Here is an 18,514-nt window from a genome sequence, read left to right on the forward strand (position 1 = left end):
TTTAACTTTTCCAGCCTCTTATTGCCCCGTCCTAACTTTTTTGAGATGTGTTGCTATCATGAAATTTCAAATGAGCCAATATTTGGCATGAAATTTCAAAATGTCTCACTTTCGACATTTGATATGTTGTCTATGTTCTACTGTGAATACAATATCAGTTTTTGAGATTTGAAAATTATTGCATTCCGTTTTTATTTACAATTTGTACTTTGTCCCAACTTTTTTGGAATCGGGGTTGTACAAACCTGACAAGAGAAGGCCCCGCCCACCAAAACTCACAGACTGAGCAAGGAGGGCATTAATCAGAGATGCAGCAAAGACACCAAAGATAACACTGAAGGAGCTGCAAAGATCCACAGTGGAGATGGGAGTATCTGTCCATAGGGCCACTTTAAGCCATACATGCCACAGAGCATGGCTTTATGGAAAGTGGCCAGAAAAAAGTAGGTGCTTAAGAAAACTCATTTGGAGTTTGCCCAACAGCATGTGGCCGACTCCCCAAACGCATGGAAGAAGATTCTCTGGTCAAATGAGACTAAAATTGATCTTTTTGGCCATCATGGGAAATGCCATGCATGGCGCAAACCCAACACCCTGAGAACACCATTCCTGCAGTGAAGCATGGTGGTGGCAGCATCATGTTGTGGGGATGTTTTTCATCTGCAGGGACAGGAAAGCTGGTCAGGACTGAAGGAAAGATGGATGACACTAAATACAGGGCAATTCTGGAGGAAAACCAGTTTGAGTCCGCCAGAGGTTTGAGACTGGGACGAAGGTTCACGTTCCAGCAGGACAATGACCCTAAACATACTGCTAAAGCTACACTGGTGTGATTTAAAGGGAAACATTTAAATGTCTTGGAATGGCCTAGTCAAAGCCCAGACCTCAATCCAGTTGAGAATCTGTGGCATAACTTTAAGATTGCTGTACACCAACGCAACACATCTAACTTGAAGGAGTTGGAGCAGTTTTGTCTTGAAGAATGGACCCAGTGGCTAGATGTGCTAAGCTAATACAGACAAACCCCAAGAGATTTGCAGCTGTACTTGCAGCAAAAGGTGGTACTCTTGGTGCCAGTCCCAAGCCCGGATAAACTGCAGAGGGTTGTGTCAGGAAGGGCATCCGGCGTAAAACTGTGCCAAATCTAACATGCGGAATGAAAAGACAAATATCATACCGGATCAGTCGGGGCCCGGGTTAACAACAACCGCCTCTGGTACTGTTGGTCAACAGGGTGCCAGTGGAAAGTGTGCTACTTTTGCGCCAAAACGGAGAAGGAGAAAGAGAGGGGGGAGGCTTGTTAGGAGAGTGCATGAAAGATGGAAGGGAAGAAGCTTAGAATTGAGGGTAGGAACACTGAATGTGGGAACATTGACTGGCAGAGCGAGAGAGTTATCAGGTATAATGGAAAGAAGGAAGTTGGACATTTTGTGTGTGCAGGAGACGAGGTGGAAAGGAAGCAAGGCCAAGGACATTGGAGATGGATGCAAGTTGTTTTATTATGGAGTGGATGGAAAGAGAAATGGTGTTGGTATTGTTTTGAGGGGAGAGTTGGTCAACAGTGTGATTGATATGAAGAGGGTGTCAGATAGAGTGATAGGCATGAAGTTGGAGATTCAAGGAGTGGTAATCAATGTTGTGTGTGCATACGCCCTACAGGTTGGATGTGAGAATGAAGAGAAAGAGTCTTTCTGGGAAAAGATGGATGAAGTGGTAGAAAGTATACCGAGGGAGGAGCGCGTGCTGATAGGAGCAGATTTCAACGGACATGTTGGCGAGGGAAACAGAGGAGATGAGGACTGTGGCAGCGGGGGCATGGTCAAGCGCCGGTCTGTGACAGGAGGGCGGAGTCAGGGAAGGTAAGTGGCAGAATCACTACACCTGAGAGCAATTAACCTGTGTTTGTGTGTCTTCCCAGGGACCACGTCCTATATGAGGAGGGAGAGCGAGAGCAGAAGGAGCTCATCCCTGAACCAGACGCTGGTTGTGTGTGTGTGTGCGTGTCTGCATTAGATTGTTTATTGTTAGACTGAAAAGTGTGGCAATAAAGCCAAGTTAAAAACCTGATCTCTGTCCTGCCGTCCTCTGTGCTCCACCCACACAGAGGGAGTCCTACAGTGGTGCTGAAACCCGGGAAAGTGGAGCACCAACCCAGCAGCCCCATGGAATCCTCCCCGTTCGCCGACCTGGTCCACGCCCTCGCCACGGTTCAGCAAAGCCAGCACCAGGCACTCGTCACACTCCGAAAGGAACAAGAGCAGCGCTTCGAAGCCCTGGTGCTGGCCCAGCAGGAAGATCGCAAGGCGTTCCGGCATCTCCTCGCGTCGGCGGGGCCCACCAGCACTCCGGCCGCGGGCCCGTCTCCACTCATCGTCACCAAGATGGGCCTGCAGGACGACCCCGAGGCGTTCCTCACGTTGTTTGAACAGGTCGCCGAAGCCTCGGGGTGGCCGATGGAGCAGCGCGCGGCGTGCCTCCTCCCCCTGCTCACAGGAGAGGCACAGCTGGCCGCGCTACAGCTCCCCGCCGACCGCCGGCTGGCCTACACGGACCTCCGCCGGGCCGTCCTCCAGCGTGTGGGGCGCACACCGGAACAACAGCGCCAGCGCTTCCGCGCGCTGCAATTGGAGGAAGTCGGCCGGCCGTTCGCGTTCGGCCAGCAGCTCCGGGACGCCTGCTGGCGGTGGCTGAGGGCCGACGATCGCGACGCCGAGGGAATCGTCGACCAGGTGGTACTGGAACAGTTCATCGCCCGCTTACCAGCAGGAACCGCGGAGTGGGTCCAGTGCCACCACCCGGCGTCACTGGATCAGGCAGCTGAGCTGGCGGAGGATCATCTGGCGGCTGTCCCGGCAGCAGGACGGCAGATGACATCATCTCTTCTCTCCTCTTCTCTCTCTCTCTCTCCCCCTCCTCCTGTGTCCCGTCCTCGCCCCGTTCCCCCACCACGGAGGCGGGGGCCGGCACCACCCCAGCCGGCCCGCCGCACCCACGGTGCCCTCCCGTTTCTCCCTTCTGTGTCTGTCTCTCCCCCACCTCAGGTGAGTGAGCCCCAGATCACCGGTGCAGAGGGAAAGCCCAGGCCGGTTTCTGGCACTGCGGGGAACCGGGCCACCTTCAACAGCAGTGCACAGCAATGGAAGTGGGCGCGGTGGTTCGGATCCCCAACGCGCCAGAGGCCACCCAAGATCGGGCCGGAGCGTATCGCATACCGGTGAGTATCCAAGGGGCTACATATCAGGCGTTGGTGGATTCTGGTTGTAATCAGACCTCAATTCGCCAAAGCCTGGTTCAAAATGAGGCATTGGGGGGAGCACAAGGGGTGAGGGTGTTGTGTGTGCACGGGGATGTTCACCGCTACCCTTTGGTGTCAGTCCACATTATTTTCAGAGGGGAAAAATTTATAGTGAAGGCGGCGGTTAATCCTTGCCTTACCCACTCTTTAATTTTGGGCACTGATTGGCCGGGATTTTGGGGTTTAATGACGCGCCTAGTAGAGAGTGGGTCCTGCCAGTTGACAGGGGGAGGTCCCGGTGTCGCTTTGGCGGGAGCAGCTGTCACAGAGCCATCTACGTCATCTCCTCGTCAGAGTGAGGAGCCGCTGGCTCCTCCTCTCTCTATTGGGGAATCCCTCGTGGATTTCCCATTAGAGCAGTCGTGAGACGAGACTCTGCGGCATGCGTTTGACCAAGTGAGAGTAACCGATGGTCAAACGCTCCCACCGAACGCCACCCTGTCCTTCCCCTACTTCGCGATTATGAAAGATAGATTATACCGAGTGATGCAGGACACTCAAACTAAAGAGCGAGTCACGCAGCTTTTGATTCCAAAGAGCTGCCGGGAATTGGTATTCCAGGCGGCTCACTTTAATCCCATGGCTGGACACTTAGGGCAGGATAAAACACTAGCCCGAATAATGGCCCGATTCTATTGGCCGGGGATTCGCGGCGATGTCCGTAGGTGGTGTACGGCATGCCGCGAATGCCAGTTAGTAAATCCAGCGGCCATTCCAAAAGCGCCTTTGCGCCCTCTACTGTTAATCGAGACCCCATTTGAGAGAATTGGGATGGATCTCGTCGGGCCATTAGATCGGTCAGCACGAGGGTACCGCTTTATATTAGTTCTGGTGGACTATGCAACGCGATACCTGGAAGCAGTGCCTCTGTGCAATATCTCAGCACGCAGTATTGCAGAGGCACTCTTCTGCGTCATCTCCCGAGTTGGAATCCCGAAAGAGATTCTGACTGATCAAGGCACTACATTTATGTCACGAACACTGCGCGAACTGTATGGGTTATTGGGGATTAAGCCGATCCACACCAGCGTATATCACCCACAAACGGACGGTTTAGTGGGACGGTTCAACCGTACCCTCAAAAATATTATTAAGAAATTCGTAAGTGAGGACGCACGTAATTGGGATAAGTGGCTCGAACCCTTGCTGTTCTCAGTGCGAGAGGTCCCCCAAGCCTCCACGGGGTTCTCCCCATTCGAATTATTATATGGGCGTAAGCCGCGCGGCATCCTGGACGTGCTGCGGGAAAATTGGGAGGAGGGACCTTCACAAAGTAAGAACGAAATTCAGTACGTTATGGACCTGCGCGCAAAACTCCACACGCTCACCCACCTAACTCAGGAGAATTTGCGGCAGGCCCAGGAACGGCAAGCCTGCCTGTACAACAAGGGTACGCACCTTAGAGAGTTCACACCGGGAGATAAAGTACTTGTACTGTTGCCCACGTCGAGCTCCAAATTGATCGCCAAGTGGCAAGGACCCTTTGAGGTCACACGGCGAGTCGGGGACGTCGACTATGAGGTGAGGCGAACAGACAGGGGTGGGGCGCTACAGATTTACCACCTCAATCTACTTAAACTCTGGAACGAGGAGGTCCCCGTGGCATTGGTGTCGGTGGTTCCAGAGAAGGCGGAGCTGGGGCCGGAGGTTCAAAAAGGGACATTGGCATCACGTACCTCTCCGGTCCCCTGTGGAGACCACCTCTCCCTGACCTAACTCACGGAGGTCGCCCAGTTGCAGACCGAGTTTTCAGATGTGTTCTCGCCCCTGCCCGGTCGCACTAACCTCATAGAGCACCACATAGAGACGCCCCCAGGGGTGGTAGTGCGTAGCCGCCCTTACAGGCTACCCGAACACAAAAAAAAGGTGGTTTGGGAAGAACTTCAGACCATGCTCGAAATGGGCATCGTCGAGGAGTCCCACAGTGACTGGAGCAGCCCGGTGGTCTGGGTACCCAAGGCCGATGGGTCGGTCCGGTTCTGTGTGGACTATAGAAAAGTCAACGCGGTGTTTAAGTTCCACGCGTACCCAATGCCTCGTATTGATGAGCTGCTCGACTGACTCGGCACTGCTCGCTTTTATTCGACACTGGATTTGACGAAGGGATATTGGCAGATCCCCTTGACTCCACTATCCCGAGAAAAAACGGCCTTTTCCACACCGTTTGGTTTGCACCAATTCGTCACCCTTCCGTTTGGGCTGTTTGGGGCGCCCGCTACGTTTCAGCAGCTGATGGACAGAGTCCTCCGCCCTCACGCCACTTATGCGGCCGAGTATTTGGATGACATCATCATCTATAGTAATGACTGGCAGCGGCACCTCGAACATCTGAGGGCCGTCCTTAGGTCGCTGAGGCGAGCGGGGCTCACAGCCAACCCAAAGAAGTGTGCGATTGGGCGGGTGGAAGTACGGTATCTGGGCTTCCACTTGGGCAACGGGCAGGTGCGTCCCCAAATTAATAAGACGGCAGCCATTGCGGCCTGCCCGAGGCCCAAGACCAAAAAGGGGGTGAGACAGTTCCTGGGGCTGGCTGGCTATTATTGTAGGTTTATACCTAATTATTTGGACGTCACCAGCCCGCTGACTGATCTCACTAAAAAGGGGCCACCAGATCCGGTCCAGTGGACGGAGCAATGCCAGCGGGCTTTCTCAGAGGTAAAGGCTGCACTGTGTGGGGGGCCACTTCTACACTCCCCTGACTTTTCTCTCCCTTTTATATTGCAGACCGATGCGTCGGACAGAGGGCGGTTTTGTCCCAGGAGGTGGAGGGGGAGGACTGCCCGGTCCTGTATATCAGCAGGAAGCTGTCAGTGCGTGAGGGGCGCTACAGCACAATAGAGAAAGAGTGTTTGGCCATCAAGTGGGCGGTTCTCGCCCTCCGGTACTACCTGCTGGGGCGCCCTTTCACCCTCTGTTCAGACCACGCGCCCCTCCAGTGGCTCCACCGCATGAAAGATGCCAACGCGCGGATCACCTGTTGGTATCTGGCACTCGAACCCTTTAATTTCAAGGTGGTCCACAGGCCGGGGGCGCAGATGGTCGTGGTGGACTTCCTCTCCCATCAAGAGGGGGGGGAGTCGGCTGCAGGCCGGACGGGCGCCCGGCCTGAGTCGGGCGGTGGGGGTATGTGGCAGCGGGGGCGTGGTCAAGCGCTGGTCTGTGACAGGAGGGCGGAGTCAGGGAAGGTAAGTGGCAGAATCACTACACCTGAGAGCAATTAACCTGTGTTTGTGTGTCTTCCCAGGGACCGCGCCCTATATGAGGAGGGAGAGCGAGAGCAGAAGGAGCTCATCCCTGAACCAGACACTGGTTGTGTGTGTGTGTGCGCGTCTGCATTAGATTGTTTATTATTAGACTGAAAAGTGTGGCAATAAAGCCAAGTTAAAAACCTGATCTCTGTCCTGCCATCCTCTGTGCTCCACCCACACATAGGGAGTCCTACAAGGACGTGATGGGCAGATATGGTGAAAGAGAGAGAAATGTGGAAGGGCAAATGGTGGTTGATTTTTCAAAGAGGATGAATTTGGCAATAGTCAATATATACTTCGAGAAGAAAGAGCAGCACAGGGTGACGTTTAAGAGTGGAGGAAGATCTACACAGGTGGACTACATACTCTGCAGATGGGGTAACCTGAAGGAGATTGGAGACTGTAAAGTGATGGCAGGGGAGAGTGTAGCTAGACAACATCAAGTGGTCGTGTGCAGGATGAGATTGAAAGCGAAAAAGAGGAAGCGTGAAATAGTGGAGACGAAGATTAAGTGGTGGAAACTAAGGCTACGTTTACACTAGACCGTATCTGTCTCGTTTTCTTCGCGGATGCACTGTCCATTTACATTAACCCCCCTGAAAAAGCGGGGAAACGGGAATCCGCCAGCGTCCACGTATTCAATCTAGATCGTATCAGCTCCGGTGCTGTGTAAACATTGAGAATACGTGAATACGCTGTGCTGAGCTCTAGCTGGCGTCTCATTGGACAATGTCACTGTGACATCCACCTTCCTGATTCGCTGGCGTTGGTCATGTGACGCGACTGCTGAAAAACGGCGCAGACTTCCGCCTTGTATCACCTTTCATTAAATAGTATAAAAGTATGAAAATACTGCAAATACTGATGCAAATACTGCCCATTGTGTAGTTATGATTGTCTTTAGGCTTGCCATCCTTCCACTTGCAAGTAATAAGTGATATGCGCTGGGATCTCACACACAGCGGCTCAGTCCCGAATCGTGGCTTGTTCACTTCACTCGCGCGCTCTGTGAGCTGCGCAGGGCTGGAGTGCACACCCTCCAGAGGGCACTCGCTGTTCAGGGCGGAGTGATTTGGAGCGCAGGATGCCTGCGGAGCCGAGCGTATCCGCGTATTGGTGTTGCTGTGTGCACGGCTAACGGTTTTAGTGTAAACGCGAATCGTTTTAAGAACGTTAATCTGATGATCCGCTGATTCGACGTAATGTAAACGTAGCCTAAAAGAGGTTGAACATCAGAAGGAGTTTAGGGAAGAAATGAGACAAGCATTGAGTGGTCATGGAAGTCTGCCAGAAGATTGGAATACTACTGCTGTACTAGTAAGAGAGGCAGCAAGGAAGGTGCTAGGGTGGTCATCGGGAAGGAGGAAGGAAGACAAGGAGACATAGTGGTGGAACAAAGAAGTGCAGGAAATTATAAAAGAGAAGAGGCTAGCAAAGAAGAATTGGGACGAGCAGAGAGACGAGGAAAGCAGGCGGTTATACAGAGAGATGAGACAGAAGGCAGAAAGAGCGGTAGCGAAGGCGAAAGCAGATGCATACCAGGAGTTGTACGAAAGACTAGAAACCAAAGAAGGAGAGAAAGACCTGTACAGACTAGCTAGGCAGAGAAACAGGGAAGCGAGGGATGTACAGCAGGTAAGAGTGATGAAAGATGTAAATGGAAATGTGCTGACAAACAAAGAGAGTGTATTAAGAAGGTGGAAAGAGTACTTTGAGGATTTATTAAATGAGGAGAATCCAAGAGAGAAAAGGTCAGATTCATTGGAGACAGCAAATCAGGAAGCAGAGTTAGTTAGTAAGGATGAGGTGAGGGCAGCCATGAAAAGAATGAAAACTGGGAAAGCAGTTGGACCAGATGGTATCCCGATTGAGGCTTGGAGATGTTTGGGTGAGACGGCTGTGGCGTTCCTAACGAGATTGTTTAATAAGATCCTAGAGAATGAGAAAATGCCAAATGAATGGAGAAAGAGTGTGCTAGTCCCAATATACAAGAATAAGGGAGATGTACAGAGCTGCAGTAATTACAGAGAAATAAAATTGATGAACCACACCATGAAGCTATGGGAAGGGGTATTGGAGGCGAGATTGAGAAGAGAGGTAGCAATCTGTGAACAGCAGTACGTGTTTATGCCAAGGAAGAGCACTTCAGATGCAATTTTTGCTCTAAGAATGTTAATGGAGAAGTACAGGGAAGGCCAGAGAAAGCTACATTGTGTGTTGTAGACCTGGAGAAGGCATACGATAGAGTGCCGAGAGATGAGCTATGGTACTGTATGAGAAAGAGTGGAGTGAATGAGAAGTATATTAGAATGGTGCAAGACATGTATGAGAACAGTGAAACAGCAGTGAGGTGTGCAGTTGGAACGAATGAATGGTTCAAGGTGAAGGTGGGACTCCATCAAAGATCTGCTTTGAGTCCTTTTTTGTTTGCCATAGTGATGGATAGCTTGACGGACGAAGTGAGGCAAGTGTCACCATGGAACATGATGTTTGTGGATGATCTTGTGATATGTGGTGAAAGTAGAAAGGAGGTTGAGTTGGGTTTGGAGAGATGGAGGGAGGCATTGGAACGAAGAGGAATGAAGGTGAGCAGTAGCAAAACAGAATACATGTGCATCAATGGGGAGAACGGGGATGAGAGTGTAGTGAAGATGCAAGAAGTAGACATAAAGAAAGTTGGTGAATTCAAGTACCTGAGGTCAACTGTGCAGGAAAATGGAGGCTGCGATAGTGAGGTGAGAAAGAGAGTGCAGGCAGGGTGGAGCAGTTGGAGAAGGATTTTGGGAGTCATTTGTGATAGGAAAGTCCCAGCAAAAGTGAAAGGTAAGATGTATAAGACAGTAGTGAGACCAGTTGTGATGTATGGATTGGAGACCGTACCCTTAACGAAGAGACAGGAGGCAAAGTTGGAGGTGGCGGAGTTGAAGATGTTAAGGTTTGCGATGGGAGTGACAAGGTTGGACAGGATAAGGAACGAGCACATCAGAGGGGCAGCACATGTGGAGAGCTTGGGAATTAAGCTAAGAGAGATGAGACTGAGATGGTATGGGCACATCCTGAGAAGAGATGCAGAGCATGTGGGAAGGAGAATGTTCAGGATGGAGCTGCCAGGCAAACGAAAACAAAGAAAGCCAAAGAGGAGATACATGGATGTGGTGAGAGAGGACATGAAAGTGGCAGGTATGGTAGAGAAGGATGCGGAAGACAGGGAGCAATGGAGACGAAAGATCCGCTGCAGCGACCCCTCATCAGGAGCAGCCAAAAGAAGAAAAAGAAGACTTGCAGCAAAAGGTGGCTCTACAAAGTATTGACTTTGGGGGGGTGAATACCTATGTACACTCCAGATTTCTGTTTTTTCATCTTAATTATTGTTTGTGTCACAATAAAACAACAGTTTGCACCTTTAAAGTTGTAGGCATGTTGTATAAATCAAATGACGCTAACCCTCCAAAAATCCATTTTAATTCCAGCTTGTGGGTGGCACGGTGGTGTAGTGGTTAGCGCTGTCGCCTCACAGCAAGAAGGTCCGGGTTCGAGCCCTGTGGCCGGCGAGGGCCTTTCTGTGCGGAGTTTGCATGTTCTCCCCGTGTCCGCGTGGGTTTCCTCCGGGTGCTCCAGTTTCCCCCACAGTCCAAAGACATGCAGGTTAGGTTAACTGGTGACTCTAAATTGACCGTAGGTGTGAATGTGAGTGTGAATGGTTGTCTGTGTCTACGTGTCAGTCCTGTGATGACCTGGCGACTTGTCCAGGGTGTACCCCGCCTTTCGCCCGTAGTCAGCTGGGATAGGCTCCAGCTTGCCTGCGACCCTGTAGAACAGGATAAAGCGGCTAGAGATAATGACATGAGAATGAGGTGAGATTCCAGCTTGTAATGCAACAAAACAGGACAAACACGGGGGGGGGGGATACTTTTGCATGACACTGTAAAACAGCAGGTGGATGGGTGTTCCTAATAAAGTGCCTGGTGAGTGTATATCAAAAACTAAACAATTCTCAACATTTTCCCCTAATAATAAAACAACACCATACATTTCAGAGTAAAGACAAACTTTCACATATCTGTTGAAACCATCAGTCGAACAAAGTTTAGATCAGAGACATATATTACATTATATTGAGCTATAACTTTAGAAAGAGCTTATCAGGTTAGCTATATTGCCCTCAATTAACTGCAGATTTAATTGATTTAATCAAACCTCACTTACATATTAATTTATTTTTATTTTTTTCCCCAAAGTTGTCTAGTCCAGTTCTTATTCAAGAGTTAAAGTGTGATACAAGTCAAAGGTTTGCAAACATCTTACAGTGAACATGAAATGAAAAGTAAACGTAAATGTAATTTATTTGTCTCTTGTCAGATTGTCTGTATTTTGTGTGCAATACAAAACGATCAGTTCCTTTTATCTATGGCAGTAATAAGAAAATGAATACTGAAAATTCAAAGTGTAAATTCAAAATACCAGATCATCCAAAGGAACAGAGACCTCCCAGTGGCTGCAAAGTTTGAACTATGGAGTTTATTTCTTTCTTCTCCGTGCTCTCGCGGAAGGCGGTCGCATTCTCTGTCTCTCCCTTCCCGTATCTTTCCTGCTTCTGCTTCTGCTGTCTCGTCTGTCTAGTGTCTTTTGAGAGACTCTCTCCGCACTGCTCTCCAAACTAAAAACCATGGAATTGATAAACTGGTCTCTTCACGCAATTGACACAATCTTCTCGACGAGAAGCCTGGGTTCGGGGGAACCAGCCTGTCCTGCTGGAACGTTTGCAGCTGGCTACACGATGGACGTTTGGGAGAAGTGGCGGGTCGTGTGCCTGGCGGTTCTTTCTGTGGAGGACATTGAAGACATCTACCTATTCGGAACCATGATTACAGGACTTTTGCTGATTGGATTAGGCATTGCCCTGGTTTATCGAGGAACTCAGAAAATGGTGACAGCTATTCAAAGCCCCATAAAGCTGCCCGACATGATTGAAGCGGTGGGCAGAGCTGTCGGCACTCAGACTGTGGCTATTCAGAACTTGAACCACAATATGGACAACATCTTGGAGAAGCTTTCGGCTTTGCAGAAGAAAATGGATTTGAGAGACCAGTCTGGACTATCAGAGTAGTCGTGTAAGGAATGCATCTGCTCGACCCAAAGACCAAACAATCTTATCTGTTTTCGGCTCTCCCAGACAGCACTGGCCTTGGCCAAGGCCGTTGCTGGGAAAACAATTCCCTCCAGAGGTCACTGCTGTTAGACTCTCTCGTATTCCTCCCCCCTCTTTCCGCAGTCGCTGCTTCACCCCCAGTGTGACAAGCGGGCGCGTGACCAGCGCCATCATGGCTGCAGGAGTGGATGGCTGCTTGCTTGCGCTGGGTTACCTCTACCTCCCCCCTCCCCCCCTTTTTTTTACCCCACCCCTGATCGCCCCCTCCCCCTCAAGTCCCGAGTTTTCATGTTGTAAAGTGTACTTGTGTTATTTTGTGCTTATATGCTGAGGCTTTTTTTTAATGTTCCGACACTGTACCCCTCACAGGAGCATAGTGTGGGGGTTGCATTTTTTCTCCTCCCCTCTCCTCATGTTACTCTGTATTTTTCTTTTATCCCTGTCTTCCTGTCCTGTCTGCTCCCCCTCTGTCAATTGTGTGTATGTAAGGACAGGTTGATGGTCAATTTCGCTGGTACAGTGATAATAAAGGGTTCATTCATTCATTCATTCATTCTATACCAGAACTCATTTACAAGATATGCAAGCAAATTGTGACAGAATCACCGAGCATCAACTGACAGGTGGTGGGTTTCCCAAAAGCCTCTTAACACTAAGGCCAAGTTTACATTAGACTGTATCTGTCTCGTTTTCTTCGTGGATGCACTGTCCGTTTACATTAAACTGCCTGGAAACGCCGGGAAACGGGAATCCGCCAGGGTCCACGTATTCAATCCAGATCGTGTCAGCTCCGGTGCTGTGTAAACATTGAGATATGTGGATATGCTGTGCTGAGCTCTAGCTGGCATCGTCATTGAACAACGTCACTGTGACATCCACCTTCCTGATTTGCTGGCGTTGGTCATGTGACGCGACTGCTGAAAAACGGCGCGGACTTCCGCCTTGTATCACCTTTCATTAAAGAGTATAAAAGTATGAAAATACTGCAAATACTGATGCAAATACTGCCCATTGTGTAGTTATGATTGTCTTTAGGCTTGCCATCCTTCCACTTGCAAGTGGTAAGTGATATGCGCTGGGATCACACACACAGCGGCTCAGTCCCGAATCACTGGTTGTGCACTTCACTCGCGCGCTCTGTGAGCTGCGCAAGGCCAGAGTGCGCACCCTCCAGAGGGCACTCACTGTTCAGGGCGGAGTGATTTGGAGCGCAGGATGCCTGTGGAGCCGAGCGTATCCGTGTATTGGTGTTGCTGTGTGCACGCAAATCGTGTATTGGTGTTGCTGTGTGCACACTAATCGTTTTAAAAAGGTTAATCTGATGATCCGCTGATACGGTCTAATGTAAACATGGGCTAAGAACATCTTAACTAGGAGAGTGTTCATTGTGATGCTCGCTCGACCGTTTAATGATGATCTTTGTGCTACGATGCTTTTGGGAAACTCGGCAAGATTTGGTTATACCAAGTGAGGCCCTTAGATTAGCTCGGTGAGTAGCCTACATACACTGTATGGCCAAAGGTATAATATGTGGACACCTGACCATCACAGTCATATGTGGTTCTTCCCCAAACTGTTGTCACATGTTTGGAAGTTTTAAATTGTACAAGAAGTCTTTATATGCTGTAGCACTACTTCCTTAGAACTAATTCTATGGTCAACCCTGAGCTCTGTTGTATTTATTATTTAGATATGAGCCTGTGAAGAGAGAGTAGGGAAACAGGAAGTCGTAAGGGAAGAAAAGAAGGAACAGCTGTGATCTTTAGGCTTAATAGTTGAGGATGTGTTACAGAGAGAGTGAAAAGGACAGTTGCCTCTGGATATGCCTCCAGATCCTCTGATACAGTGGTGCTTGAAAGTTTGGGATTTTCTATAGTTCTGCATAAATATGACCTAAAACATCATCAGATTTTCACCCAAGTCCTAAAAGTAGATAAAGAGAACCCAGTTAAACAAATGAGACAAAAATATTCTACTTGGTCATTTATTTATTGAGGAAAATGATCCAATATTATATATCTGTGAGTGAACCTTTGCTTTCAGTATCTGGTGTGACCCCCTTGTGCAGCAATAACTGCAACTAAATGTTTCCGGTAACTGTTGATCAGTCCTGCACACCGGCTTGGAGGAATTTTAGCCCATTCCTCCGTACAGAACAGCTTCAACTCTGGGATGTTGGTAGGTTTCCTCACATGAAGTGCTCGCTTCAGGTCCTTCCACAACATTTCGATTGGATTAAGGTCAGGACTTTGACTTGGCCATTCCAAAACATTAACTTTTTTCTTCTTTAACCATTCTTTGGTAGAACGACTTGTGTGCTTAGGGTTGTTGTCTTGCTGCTTGACCCACCTTGTCTTGAGATTCAGTTCTTGGACAGATGTCCTGACATTTTCCTTTCAAATTCGCTGGTATAATTCAGAATTCATTGTTCCATCAATGATGGCAAGCCGTCCTGGCCCAGATGCAGCAAAATAGGCCCAAACCATGATACTACCACCACCATGTTTCACAGATGGGATAAGGTTCTTATACTGGAATGCAGGATTTTTCCTTTCTCCAAACAGAACGCTTCTCATTTAAACCAAACAGTTCTATTTTGGTCTCATCCGTCCACAAAACATTTTTCCAATAGCCTTCTGGCTTGTCCATGTGATCTTTAGCAAACTGCAGACGAGCAGCAATGTTCTTTTTGGAGAGCAGTGGCTTTCTCCTTGCAACCCTGCCATGCACACCATTGTTGTTCAGTGTTCTCCTGATGGTGGACTCATGAACATTAACATTAGCCAATGTGAGAGAGGCCTTCAGTTGCTTAGAAGTTACCCTGTGGTCCTTTGTGACCTCACCGACTATTACACGCCTTGCTCTTGGAGTGATCTTTGTTGTCGACCACTTCTGGGGAGGTTAACAGTGGTCTTGAATTTCCTCCATTTGTACACAATCTGTCTGACTGTGGATTGGTGGAGTCCAAACTCTTTAGAGATGGTTTTGTAACCTTTTCCAGCCTGATGAGCATCAACAACGCTTTTTCTGAGGTCCTCAGAAATCTCCTTTGTTCGTGCCATGATACACTTGCACAAACATGTGTTGTGAAGATCAGACTTTGATAGATCCCTGTTCTTTAAATAAAACAGGGTGCCCACTCACACCTGATTGTCATCCCATTGATTGAAAACACCTGACTCTAATTTCACCTTCAAATTAACTGCTAATCCTCGAGATTCACATACTTTTGTCACTCACAGATATGTAATATTGGATCATTTTTGTCTCATTTGTTTAACTGGGTTCTCTTTATCTACTTTTAGGACTTGTGTGAAAATCTGATAATGTTTTAGGTCATATTTATGCAGAAATATAGAAACTTCTAAAGGGTTCACAAACTTTCAAGCACCACTGTAGCTGAAGGGCTTCATCCAGAAATGCTGGTTGGGGAAACTGGACCCACTCTGCCATTCTTCTTGGAGATGAATGATGAACTGCTTCATTGCCACTATATGCTGGATGAATTCTTGTGTCCTACACCAAGACGTGAATGAATAATGTTGATTATCTTCTTACAATAGTTCCTGTCAAGAGGTGGGATATATTAGGCAGCAAGAGAACAGTAATTTCTTGAAGTTGATGTGTTGGAAGCAGGAAAAATGGGCAAGCGTAAATATCTGAGCGGCTTTGAAAAGGGCCAAATTGTGATGCCTAGATGACTGGAGATGTGATGGCTAGCCCGTATGGTCCAATCCCACAGAAGAGCTACTGTCACACAAACTGCTGAAAAAGTTCATGCTGGCTAAAACAGAAAGTCAAGTCAAGTCAAAGTCAAAGTCTACTTTATTGTCAATACTGCAATGTGTACAGGACATACAGAAGACTGAAATTGCATTAGTCCCAAACCCATGATGCAGCAATAAACATTAAACATTAAATAGACACTAAGCGTAAAATAATACACACTAATCGTAAAGATTATTACGATTGACATCAGAACAATAAAGTGACATAAGCACCTAACAGATAAAAGTCTGTGGGTATGGCTCGTGCAATTATAAACAGTAGTGCAAATTGGATGAGCTTATAGACTGCCTAAAGTGATGTGTGTGTAACCAGGTCTTGATGATTGATGTGTGCATAACCAGTTCTTGATGATACCATTAGCTTTTTCAGCAGTTTGTGTTATAGTAGCTCTTCTGTAGGATTGGACCAGATGGGCTAGCCTTCATATCCCATGTAAATCAATGAGCCTTCATCGGTTGTCCTTCCTTGGACCACTTTTGGTAGGTACTAACCACTGCATATCGGGAACACCCCACAAGATGTGCCATTTTGGAGATGCTCAGACCCAGTCATCTAGCCATCACAATTTGGCCCATGTCAAAGTCACTCAGATCCTTACATTTGCCCACTTTTCCTGCTTCCAACACACAAACTTCAAGAACTGACTGTTCTCTTGCTGCCTAATATATCTCACCCCTTGACAGGTGCCATTGTAACGAGATGATCCATGTTAGTCACTTCACCTGTCAGTGCTCATAATGTTATGGCTGATTGGTCAAAGTGTCAGAGCTGTTGTATGTAGGCCAATGTGGATCCAACTGCACTGAGCAGAACTGAACTGTTGTTGCTTGTCAGGGCACCTACCAAACTTCCTGCATGATGGCTTTCTTCAGCTCTTATTGTCCAGTTTTCCAGCTGCTGGGCTGTGATTTGGGTGAGAGCTAAGACCGCAGCCAGACCTACCAATGCCTCTCAAGCCACGCTTGTGCAGCAACTGCATAGTCAAGAGCTCCACAAAGACTTTGGTAATCTCATGGTGTTATCCCTATGATGGTAGTGTGGGACATAGCTTGAGTGTTAGAGGGTTACAGCAAGCTCCAGACCACCTGCTTGCTCATTCATCAGTGCCTCAAAACATTGATGATGTTATGGTGTTCTGTCTGGTGTCAGCTGGTGAGAGACTTGATCACCTTGCAAAGGTGGCATACTGGTATCTTCAGTCCTGGATTTCAGCACCAATATGACACCATAGGTTGGCTTGGTAGGGCATGAATGCACATTTATTTCAATACAATCAAAGGTATATGGTATAACTGGGCACTTTTCAAGCAAACAAATTAAACAGCACGGTCTCTCTTGTTCTAGTTCAGTAATAGACTCAAGAAAAATAAAATAAGATAGATAGATAGATCATTCATTGTGGACTTTGTGGAAGGGTGGCACAGTGGTGTAGTGGTTAGCACTGTCGCCTCACAGCAAGAAGGTTCTGGGTTCAAGCCCAGTGGCCGATATGGGCCTTTATGTGCGGAGTTTGCATGTTCTTCCTGTGTCTGCGTGGGTTTCCTCTGGGTGCTTCGGTTTCCCCCACAGTCCAAAGACATGCAGGTTAGGTTAACTGGTGGCTCTAAATTGACCGTAGGTGTGAATGGTTGTTTATCTCTGTGTGTCAGCCCTGCGATAATCTGGCAACTTGTCCAGGGTGTACCCTGCCTCTCGCCCATAGTCAGCTGGTATAGGATCCAGCTTGCCTGCGACCCTGCACAGGATAAGCAGTTACGGATAATGGATGGATGGACTTTGTGGAAATATGTGGACACCTAACCATCACACCTGTATGTGTCCATTCCAAAACCATGTGTTTTTAATAAATAAGGAATGATAAACCTCTGCCTCTGTCAGTCTCTGGGTAAATAAATGAAAAACAAACAAACATGGACATTGGCTCACCCTTTGCTTTTAAAATAAGCTCCACTCTTCTGGGAAGGCTTTCCACCAGATTTGTTATTTATGGCTAACAGCTCTAAGGAGGATGAACCCACGGAAGGCAGCTGACCCAGATACTGTAACATCCCAGGGTGAGTACTCAGGGCTTGCTCATCTGAGCTGGCTGATGTGTTCTCTCGATTACGTTCATTATGTCTTATATTAAATATGGTTAGTTTTTTCTTTTTTATCAGTTATCTAGTTTTAGGTTTGTTTACCTGACATGTTTCGACGTACGTAACTGTCGTCTTGCTCAGAGTGTCACCGGATGTTGTTGGTGACACATCTTATCAGCTGATGTTTCCGAAGGCATGACCTTCCTGCCTGGTTTGACAGGTCGGTCACGTCTTCTACTGTTTGTTCGTCCCCTGCAAGATGGCACTCCAGGTATGGGAGAGCATGTATGCTCCCTCATCCGGGTTGATGGTCCTCAGGCTTCGCTTTCGGATCTCCATGGCCTCCCTGATCCAGCGCTGATGTTTATTATCTTCTGTGCGGATGACTCTGGCATTCCCCCAGTCCATAATGTGATTTTCTCTTTTGCAGTGATCTGTTATGGCTGACTTGTAATTTTCCTGTTGTGCCTTTTCTTTTATTGTTCGGGTTTGTCTTGTAGCTATCTCCTTTTCGCACTCTTTCTTATGTTCATTTTTCCTTGTGGTGAAACTCCTCCCTGTCTCCCCGATGTAAGTTTTATTGCATGATTGGCATGGAATCTCATATATGGTGTTGCATTTGTTTTCCGGATGTATTCTGTCTTTGGGATGAACCAGGATCTGATGGAGTGTTGTGTGTGGTTTGACAGATGTGTTAATGTTGTGTTTCCTCATAGCTCTTTGAATACTGACAAACTCAAAAATATCAACAGCGAACTACACAGGGAGACAGAAACTTTCAAATGCCGGTTTTCCCAGAACAAGGACATGGAAATAGCAATACACGGACACTTGGCAGACATACACGAGCAGGAATTCACCAAGACAAAAATCCGACAAATCCGAAAACTGGACAGACTCATCGCACAGAAAAAGAAGGCGGAACCGGAGCACGCACACATCAATGACAAATGGA

At 48.0% G+C, this 18,514-nt stretch overlaps 1 protein-coding gene across 1 annotated transcript in view; it reads right to left on the bottom strand.

The window, feature by feature from the left end:
- The window catches only part of adnp2b (ADNP homeobox 2b), an 82,068-nt gene extending 63,554 nt beyond the window's left edge, over nt 1–18,514 (bottom strand). Inside the window, exon 1 of the mRNA XM_060904755.1 lies at nt 17,662–18,514. The gene's annotated coding sequence lies outside the window, so the exon portion shown is untranslated. The remainder of the gene's footprint in view (nt 1–17,661) is intronic.

Source organism: Neoarius graeffei, chromosome 22 (genome assembly GCF_027579695.1).
Source record: "Neoarius graeffei isolate fNeoGra1 chromosome 22, fNeoGra1.pri, whole genome shotgun sequence".
NCBI lineage: Eukaryota > Metazoa > Chordata > Actinopteri > Siluriformes > Ariidae > Neoarius > Neoarius graeffei.